This window comes from Sceloporus occidentalis, unplaced genomic scaffold (genome assembly GCF_023333645.1).
Source record: "Sceloporus occidentalis isolate IW3139 unplaced genomic scaffold, rSceOcc1.0.p SCAF_2, whole genome shotgun sequence".
In the NCBI taxonomy this organism is placed as follows: Eukaryota; Metazoa; Chordata; class Lepidosauria; order Squamata; family Phrynosomatidae; genus Sceloporus; species Sceloporus occidentalis.
The window spans coordinates 155,156,735-155,166,459 of NW_028316982.1; positions in this window are offsets into that span (position 1 = coordinate 155,156,735).

Consider the following 9,725-nt stretch of genomic DNA (forward strand, 5'->3'; position numbering starts at 1 on the left):
GAATGTTTTGGGTTACAGGAAGCTGACAACGGAGAAATGGTCCAAGGCTTGAAATATACAGTCTGGAACTCACAAACATAGTTCAGATACAACCCAGTGTTAATTATCAATTTTTATTTTGTTGTTTGTCCTTTTTTTATGGAATAGCAGATGCACCCCATAGGAATTCAGGAGATGGGAATGGGTGGGGGTGGCTCCAGATCCTCTGGATTTACCTGCCCATCATTTAAAGTAACAGATCCTACCGACATAACACAAGTATAGGTAATATGTGGGGATGCCCTTCAATATTTATCACAGTAGATGTTGTTTTAATATGTACGGATCTCTATTATTTGAAATCACACCTGAGAGTAAGAAACATGTAGATTTTCAAATGTAGTTGAAGTGAAACCATGAAGAACATGGAAGTTCTGGTCCAATAGCATCCCTGTTTTATAAGCAAATAGCCAATGGGATGATAAATGTACAGTGACTTTTCAATAGAAAAATGAGCTACTTGATTTCAGTGGGCCATGAAAGAGGGAGAGAAGGAGGTTTCGCACTTTATCTTAAGGCTTCTGTTTACAGAGCAGCATCTTGGGGGTTAAATTTCCAGCTAAGGAATCTCAGAAGTTTCCTCTCCCTTGGTATCATTCCTCCAATGATCTTCTGAGCAGCTGGTGAGGAGAAAAAGATGACTAGTGACTGGAGGAAGGAGGCAACAGATGGCAAGTTAAAGATTCCTTTGGGAACGGGTCAGTTTGACAGCGAGTCTATAAATAATACATTGCATTTTGACTACTCTTCCTGTGAGTAGGGGTTGTTTCATAAACTCATTCCGAACACCCTTCTTTCTTCCTGGGCTTGTTTTCATAACAAAAATATCTCCAACAAAATTACACAGGAAAACACCCACAACCTACTACAGTTTCCGTTCATGCTAAACTCAGGAAGATACTCCATGTTTATGGTCAGCCACTACACCCACAGTGTGAACCCCATACTCCAGGAAAGGAAATTTCTGCATATTAATTCATGCAACAGGTATGCATACTGCTTACATCTATCTCATTTTATTACTCGGTGCTTGAAAAGTAGCAGCTAAACGGAGTCTAACTCAGGTCAGTGTCTTCTAATCTAAATGATGTCTCACACACTATCATTTTTTTTCCATTCTTATTCTGCCTCTCCTCTTAAGAGCTCAGGGTGGAACTTATGGTTCTCCTGTATCTTAGCAATAGCTTTGCAAGACAGTTTAGGTTGAGAAACTCTGACTGGCTCAAGTTCACCCAGTAAGCTTTTTGGCTAAATGTGAGAGTTAAAGCCTTTTACACTACACAATCAGAGTGCTATGATTCCACTTAAACTGGAATGATTCCATCCTGTAGAATTCTGGGATTTGTAGTATAGGAAGGGGCATTTCAGCATTCTCAGTCATAGCACTCCAGGGCCTTCTGAATGTACAAACCCCAGGATTCCATAGGATGCAGCTATGGCATTTAAACCACAGTGTCACAATTGTGCAGTGAGAAATGGCCCTGGTATACAGAGACATATTATCTCTGATAGTAGAGATAATCTATAAGCCATCATGACTGGTGGCTATTCCATCAATGAATTTCTCTTATTCATTTTTAAAGCTCCCAAAATTGTTCATCATAAGCATCTCCTGAACTTGACTGTGCACTGTGTGAAGAAGTCCTTCTTTTGTTTGATCTGAATCTTCCACCATTCTGCTTGTGGCATGATCCTCCCTAATTTATGAGAGTAGGAGAAAAAACACCTGGTGCACGTGGTGCACAGTTGCATGCATCTATGTTCTTGCTCATCTTTTTTCTAAGTTACAAAGGCCCAGATGTTATACCTTTTCCACATCAAGGTGTTGGCCTACTAACCACTGGATCATTTTGACTGCTCTGTGCTAAAGTATTTTAGGTTCAAGAATAACCATGATGAAATGGGACAAACAGAAATCTTTGCACAATTTTCCAAGTGTATTTTGTATAACAGTATTATGATACTGCATCGGCAGTTTTATTTTGGATTCCTTTCCTAATGATACCTAACACAGATTCCCACTCTTGGTTTTTTTTCCCCAGAGCAAGCAGACAATGGATTGACCTTTTCCAGTGAGTTGGCCACAACCTCCTCAAGGTCTCATTTTGGGTCCAAAACACACTGCAGAAATAATCCAATTTGAGACCATTTTAACTGCCATGACTCAGTGCTAGAGAATCCTGGCAGAGCTCTCTGGCAGAGACGTCTCAATATCTCACAAAACTACAGTTCCCAGAATTCCTTAGTTAAAATAGTGTCAGACTGGATTATTTCTGCAGTGTGTCTTGGATCTTGCTCAATCACTCATGATGGGTTCCTATGTCCCACCCAACCCCAAAATGGTAGACTGTATATTTCCCCCCCTACTAAAGTTGGCCTTCATATCCTCTTCTATTTTTCGATTCCATGTTTTCAACACATCTCAGTTGCTCATGTGAAGATGGAATAATTAAGTAATGTGAAAAGAAGACTCACTAGGGTTATAGCAGGACAGCAGGAAAAAACAGTGTCACAATAGTTTTGTTTCATTTCCATAGACAGTCCCTGCAGCCTTTCCCCCTCAAGACAGCACATTAATGTATCACGAGCTCAATCTTCATATGGTGGGTATTCTCATCCCATTTTAGAGATAGTAAGGCCTCTTCCTTTCCCTGCAGCCATAACAAAAATAATCAGGAACAAATGTAATTAACTGCAACCACATGCTGCCACAGATACAGAAAGAAGTTTCCGGAAGTAAGGCAAGATTGTAATTGAACAGAAATTCATACTGAAAGTTAAAATAAAGGGAGGAAAGATGAAAAGAAAAGGAAACCCTGTATGTGTACCATCTTACCTCCATTATGCTTGAATTCGCAGCCCGAAGATGTTGGTAAAAAAAAAATGCATTTCTGAAACTTTATATCCACAAAGCAAATTTAAATTTAAAATGCAGGTGAGACAGGCCAAGAAAATAAAGCTTGGTATTTTGATTTTGAAAAGATACATTTCTTCAGCAGGGCCAGATTTTAGGGACAGTCAGTCCTGCAATGGAAGCCCTGGGTTTTGAAAGCACCAGGTACAGATTGCAAGTGGCATGGGCTTTTATGTCATTGTCCCCTTAATTATATCAGCATTCTGGGAGGCTCTGGGGGCATCCAAAAGTGGGATATGCTCCCAATCACTCTCTCCTGCTGTTGTTCCAAAATAGCTGGTGTTGCTACTCTGGTCCTGAAGGTAGTCCATATCCATCCTGGATAAACGGCCTTGGCAGTCTTACACTTCATGAATTTGTCTGATTCCTTTTCAATGGATCTAAAGTTATATCAGCTGCACTACACAGTGACAGTGGTTTGATACTGCTTTAAATGCCATGGCTTCATCCTATGGAATCCTGGGACTTGCAGTTTTGGTGCTAGAGGGCTCTAGTCTACTCCCTGTCTTTACCACAGAATTAAACTGATTTAATCCTCATTGTCTCCCTTCTGAAGATATCGTTTTAAGTTGCTCACTATGTTACTGATCCCAAGATTCCACAAAATCAAACTATGATAAAATGGCATGAAACTGATTTAACCATTTAGCATGGATGCACTTTACATAGCTGGCAACCATTACACCTTGAGGAGGCAAATTCCATAGCTTAACTAGGCCTCTCTGCTCCACACTTTAAAAATGAGAGTTCATAGGCTTCTTATTGTGAATATACTGGCCTGTATATCTTGCCACACAGGATCACTTCATCATCACAGCATGCAAAGAGAGAATTATTAAACACCCTTCTCCACAGCCACCTACAGAGTCAAGGGTGCTTTCTCTGTGTGCCTTTTTTTTTAGCCCAGTTAGCAAAGAGAGTTCCTTTTTTAAAGTCTAAAACCCAAACTTTCCACACCTGTTCTGACTGAATGCATGGCTGCAGTCAAACATTTTTCCATTAATAACTTTTACTGACTAAACTCTGATTTTAACATGAAGAGTGGGGGGAGATCCCCTTCCTTTCCTGAAGGAATGGTTGCTCTTAATGCTGACAGCTGGTTTAGTCAAGTGGCCCTCTGCATGTTTGCCAGATAATAACTGAGTGGTTCATGTCACTAGTCATATTGATGAGTAAGATTTTCTGTGGATTCACTCTCTTTTTTCCCCTCAGTGCACAGAAGGGAAAGAAAGGAAGAAAGAAGTGGGAACTTTTGAAACAGTGATTCTATTTCTGTTTAGAGTACATGGAGGTGACTTAGACACTATTGAAGGCCATGTTCAAAATATATCATGACTCAGAGGATGACAGCTAATTGAAATATTTACTGGTTGTTCCCCAAAAGAAGTCCTACATTATGCTGCCTTGGGCGGGATACAGACGGGCAGGGGAAGACGTCTTGGAGGTGTATTCTGCTGAATACGGAGCCTCCAGACTGCCCACCCCGGGGGCGTGGCTCAGGTGATGGGGCTTCCACATGGGGGGCAGTGAAGACGCCTCACCTGGGGCCGTTTCTGACCCGGAGTTTCCAAACCGCCACCTCGGAGGACGCTTCAAAGAGAGAGGCAGCTTCTGCACGGGCGGCCAAAAACGGCACTCAGCAGCGGCGGCAGAAAGCATATGTGCACATTTAAAGCGCCCAAGCCCCTTTAAAACTTTTTCCCCAGCCCTGCCCAAGAACAATAGTGGTCTCCTGCCAGCTGGTGATCAGCTGGTGTTGGCATCCTTGTCCGCTTGCACGTTGGTAGTGTCACCAGCATCATGGATGCCTCCTCTCCTTTGGTCCCCACACTCTTGCTGAATCTGCAATGCACAGCCACAGCTGTCGCCGCTGCCACCGCTGTCCCCCTGCCATCCCCCATCACCTCCCTTGTACATATGTAAATATTTAAAGTTTTAGGGGTTTTTTATTGTTAGGTGAAAATGGCACAGGAATGTGTGTAGGGGTTCACTTTAAATTCCAAACTTTCCCCAATTCTAGCAGCGCATGCGTACATGTTGCTCTAGGGTTATGGTTAGGGTTAGGGTTATGAGCATTAAAATAGAGTGCAGCTGTGCTGCAGCTTCCACATCTGCATGGCATCTGACGCTCTAATTAGAGCCTCGGTGCAAACTGCGCATGTTCCAGGACCCCGACGCATTATGCGACCCAGCTGACTCGGAGCTTTTAAATGGGCAACTTAAAATAACAGTGTAACAATTCTGGCGTACCCGTGCAGCAGCTTACAGACGGAGCTGCGCAGCTGCGCAGCATACACAAAAGAAGCGGGGAAAAGCAGCACCTTTTTAATGCCGCTTCTTCCCGCTTGGGGCGTGCGGGCGGCGTGTTCATGGCGGCATTCAGGTAAGGGCTGTCTGAAGGCTCTACCTTCATGACGTCATGAACACACCCCTTTTTGCCCGTCTGTATCCCGCCTTGGTCTTCCTTCATACATCCTTTCAAAACTCACCAATTTGTGTGGACATTTCCATATGAATGCTTTGGATTAATACCTTAGAACGTATCCTGAAACATAATGAATGCCCCCATCTTAAAAGCTGAAATCAGCTCTTGGAACTGCCTCTAATTTTCAGAAAAAGTGGGGAGTACAATCCTTCAAAAAGATTTCAGCTGGGACCACTGCTCATGGAGTAGTTTCTCGATTTACATCTAAACCAGTGGCTCCCAAACTTTAATCCTCCAGGTGTTTTGTACTTCAGCTCCCAGAATTCCTGACAGTGGTCCAAACTGGCTGTGGATTCTGGTAACTGGAGTCCAAATCACCTGGAGGACCAGAGTCTGGGAACCACTGATCTAAACAGTATTGGCCCAGAGAGAACTTGGAAACAGGTAGCTACCAATATCATTCTTAGTAACTCCTTTCCCCAATAAGTAGAAAAATTTCCAAAGAATTAGGGGAGCAGTTACATTACAGTTGTACAATTGTACAATTTTAACTTGCTTTTTAAAAATTATTTTATTGGTATTACAACAAACAAATAAACATATCAGAAAATTACAACTTTACACACATATGTCTAACAGTACATAACCTATAACAATAGAAAAATATAAACCCTATTCCACCCCTCCACAAAAATAAAATGAGCTCCCTGTTTCCCCACCATTGGCATTCATATAATACAAAATTTACTCCCACTTGACCATCCAAGAGTCTTATACAGATCTACTTTTTTACTTGAAAAATAACTAAATACTTAATTCTCAAAGCCCACCAATGTTATTTTTTTCCCCTCTGTCTTGCAAAAATTGTAAGAAAGGCTTCCATTCTTTCACGAAGTTGTTTACTGACTTGCCTCTCAATAAAATGGTCCATTTCAGCTAGGTCAAACATCTTCAGAATTCATTTTTCCACTGAGGGAATCTCCGTATTTTTTCAACTCTGGGCATAAAGAAGCCTTGTTGCTGTAGTCATATATTGGATAATCTTTTCTTGGTGTCTTATCATTAATTGAATGAGAAAATTTTTGTAGCTTAGCCCTTTTTAACATATCATAGAAGTATTACTTCACTAAACAGTAGTGAAAGAATATGACTTGGTTCAAGTATTTTGCCCTGTACTGATGCCTTCTGCTCTGTTGTAGGTGTTGAGGTCAAGGCAAGGTGGGCAAGAGGAAAGTGAATTTTATACCACAGACTAACAACTTGTAGCCTTCAAATAGAATTTATTTTAGAACTAACTGAAAATATCATTTGAGAAACAAAACAAATAAATACTTTTAGAAATGGGACCTGGGAAATATAATCTCAACTGATTGCTTTAAAAAGTAACTTTCCAAAGTCTGGTCCCAGGCAGATTGTATTGTGTAGTTTTTGAAATTCATTTGAATAGCATCTGATTCTCTACCCTCTCCCTCTCCCCAGCTATTTGCTATGTTAATGATGCTGTGCATAAGTGCTAGTTAGAACATGACCAATTTCAAGCCTGTGCTTTGGCTTCAGAGTGGTTCTTTGCTTCAAACTAATTTAAAACTGTCTTTAAAATATTATTTTTGCATGAAAAAGAGGTTCAGAGTTTGGGCTTGTCAGATCCAAGAGCCAACAATAGTTCTCCTGGCTCCACAGTCATTTCCAAGGTGCAGGGAGACATAAAGCAAATCTCTTTTCCTCCTTTCCTTCTGGGCAAGAATTTCAGAGTCTCAGGTTTAATCAAAGTGCTAATCCTAGGAGATTTACACAGGACAATATTGTATTCAGCTTTTTACACGAAAGCAACTAAGTGCTACAAATACCTGTGAGTAGTAATTTATTCCCTGGGGTTCCTCAAAGAAACAGATCTTAGAAAGAGTGGAATAAGTTCTGCCATCAATTAACAAGTGGAACAGGCTCATAGCTTTTATAACCAAGTACTAAAATATGAAGCACTTCATGTTAAGAAGATTACTCCTTTTCTTATTTTCTTTTTAAAGCCCAAGTAAAGGTGCAGCAAAAATGGAAAGAATCCCACCCCACTCCCTGAAACAGGATGCCTTTCTTGCAGGTGTGAGAGGAAGGGAGAGAGAATTAATCTGTGTGGAAGGTCTAGCTGGGTCAAAATTCATAAAAAAATGTATTTCCCTCCTGAAGTTGTCTGATTACAACTCCCATTATCCTTGCCAATTGGCCATACTGGGTGAGACTGATGGGAGTTGGAGTCAATGTCTAGATGCAGTTTGCCTTCAAGGCCTACTAGCTAAATGAAAAGCTAAATGAAACTTACTAATCAAGGTTATGTTTGAATGTCAAGTGACAGGAACAAACATTAGGGCAGGGATGTAGCCAAGGGGGGGGGGTTCTTGGGGTCCGGACCCCCCCTTCCATTAGAAAAATTAATGGTGTGTGCTGCTGCGCCGCCGCACCCAAGCCCCATTATAATGGTGGCACTTAGTCTGGACCCCCCCTTCCTAAAATCCTAGCTACGTTCCTGATTAGGGAGTTGCTTCTGCCTTGATGTTCTGGTTATAATTCCTCAGTGTATCTGTCTGGAAAACATGTATCAGAATGCTGGATTTGATAGTTTCAGATGGGCTCTCCTTATTATTTTGTGCAGGTTCAAAATTTCATTATCCTTAAAGTAGAAATTTCACCTGGTCAAATTTCACCCCTCATATCAAGTTTTCCCATGGCCATAATGATTTTTAATGTTGTGACACCTTCACCTTGCATTTCCTTGCTCCTATTCCACAAAGCCACTACCTAGTGATACAGCTACAAAATGTTAAGCCCTAGACTGAATGGTATCATGCTCTTTGGGCAACTGTTTGTGAAGGGCACACCTTACACGTCTACATTTGATGTTCCTATAACCTGCTTTCCTGATAGCTTACAACAAAAGTACAAAACAAACAAAAATGGTTTGCAAATGATGATTTTAAAAATAAAAAATATTCCAAGCCCTCTACCTTTAGATGGCCGTGTGTTTTTGTTGTGTGTCTTCAAGCAGTTTCCAACTTATGGCAACTCTAGGGCAAACCTATCATAGGGCTTACTTGACCCCTAAGGCTGAGAGCATATGTATTTCCCAGGGTTACTCATATGTATTACTTCATTTATTAAGTGCATAACTAATGTTTCTCCCCTCCACATTTCATTTTTCCATGCTTTAACACTGATTCTGCATTTCTCACATGGTGGAGAAAGAAAAACCTATTTGCCAGCCAAGATGGGAGCACAGAGGAAAGAAAAAGTCAGAGGATGTGCTTTTTTGCACTTTAAACTGACAAGCATGAATCATGATTACAGGAATAAAACAGATTTTCTAAACATATTTAATTTGGGAAGGAGAACCATTTCTGTTGTAGAAAATATATTTGAAAGGTAAAAATAACAAAATGAGCATATGAAATCATGTACATGCCAAATCATATGTCCTATGTTTATAAAAAAAATCTAAAATAAGAAGAAACAAAGGATTCTGTGATCATTGACATTCATGGATGAATGGAAGGTGGCTTGTTTTAATAAAGAAGGGTGAGCAACTTTGGCAGGTCCAGGGGGCAATTTCACTCTTCTCCTGAAGTCTTACAATCACCCGTTGCAAAATTTGGACCACAAAGCAAAAAAGGTCCTTCAAAACAGACATCTCATGGGGATGTTCACATTGGCCAAATACTACATCCTCCCCTATCCTGTCCAGACAATTCAGGGACCACTCCCCATTTCTGGTGCAAACTGTTTGGACAATGTCTGACCAATCCAGTACGAAACTGACCATATACTCCCCCCCACCCTTTAAAATAGTTTAAATAAAATGTCTTTTGCTCTGGTACAATGGTGGATGGCTACATCCATGTGTGTCCCTCTATGCCACCTGTCACCAATACGAGTCACACCCTCTGAGGTCAGAACAAAGTGTCCATAATAAAATAGTCCTAACTATCATTTTTCAAGTGTATCTACACAGTAAAAATAATGCAGTTTGACACCACTTTAAGTGCTGTAGCTCCAGCCTATGGAATCCTGGGATTTTTACAAGGTCTTTAGCCTTCCCTGCCAAAGAGTGCAGATGCCTCACAAAACTACAAATGCCAGGTTTCTGCATGATGGAGCCATGGAAGTTAAAGTGGTGTCAAACTACATTATTTCTGCAGTACAGATGTGCTTTATTTCTCTCAATTTTATTGTGTTATCTTTTATTATTATTATTATTAAACTTTATTTATGAAGCGCTGTAAATTTACACAGCGCTGTACATGCAATCTTTTTAGTTAGACGGTTCCCTGTCCTCGGGCTTACAATCTAAAAAGACGTGAC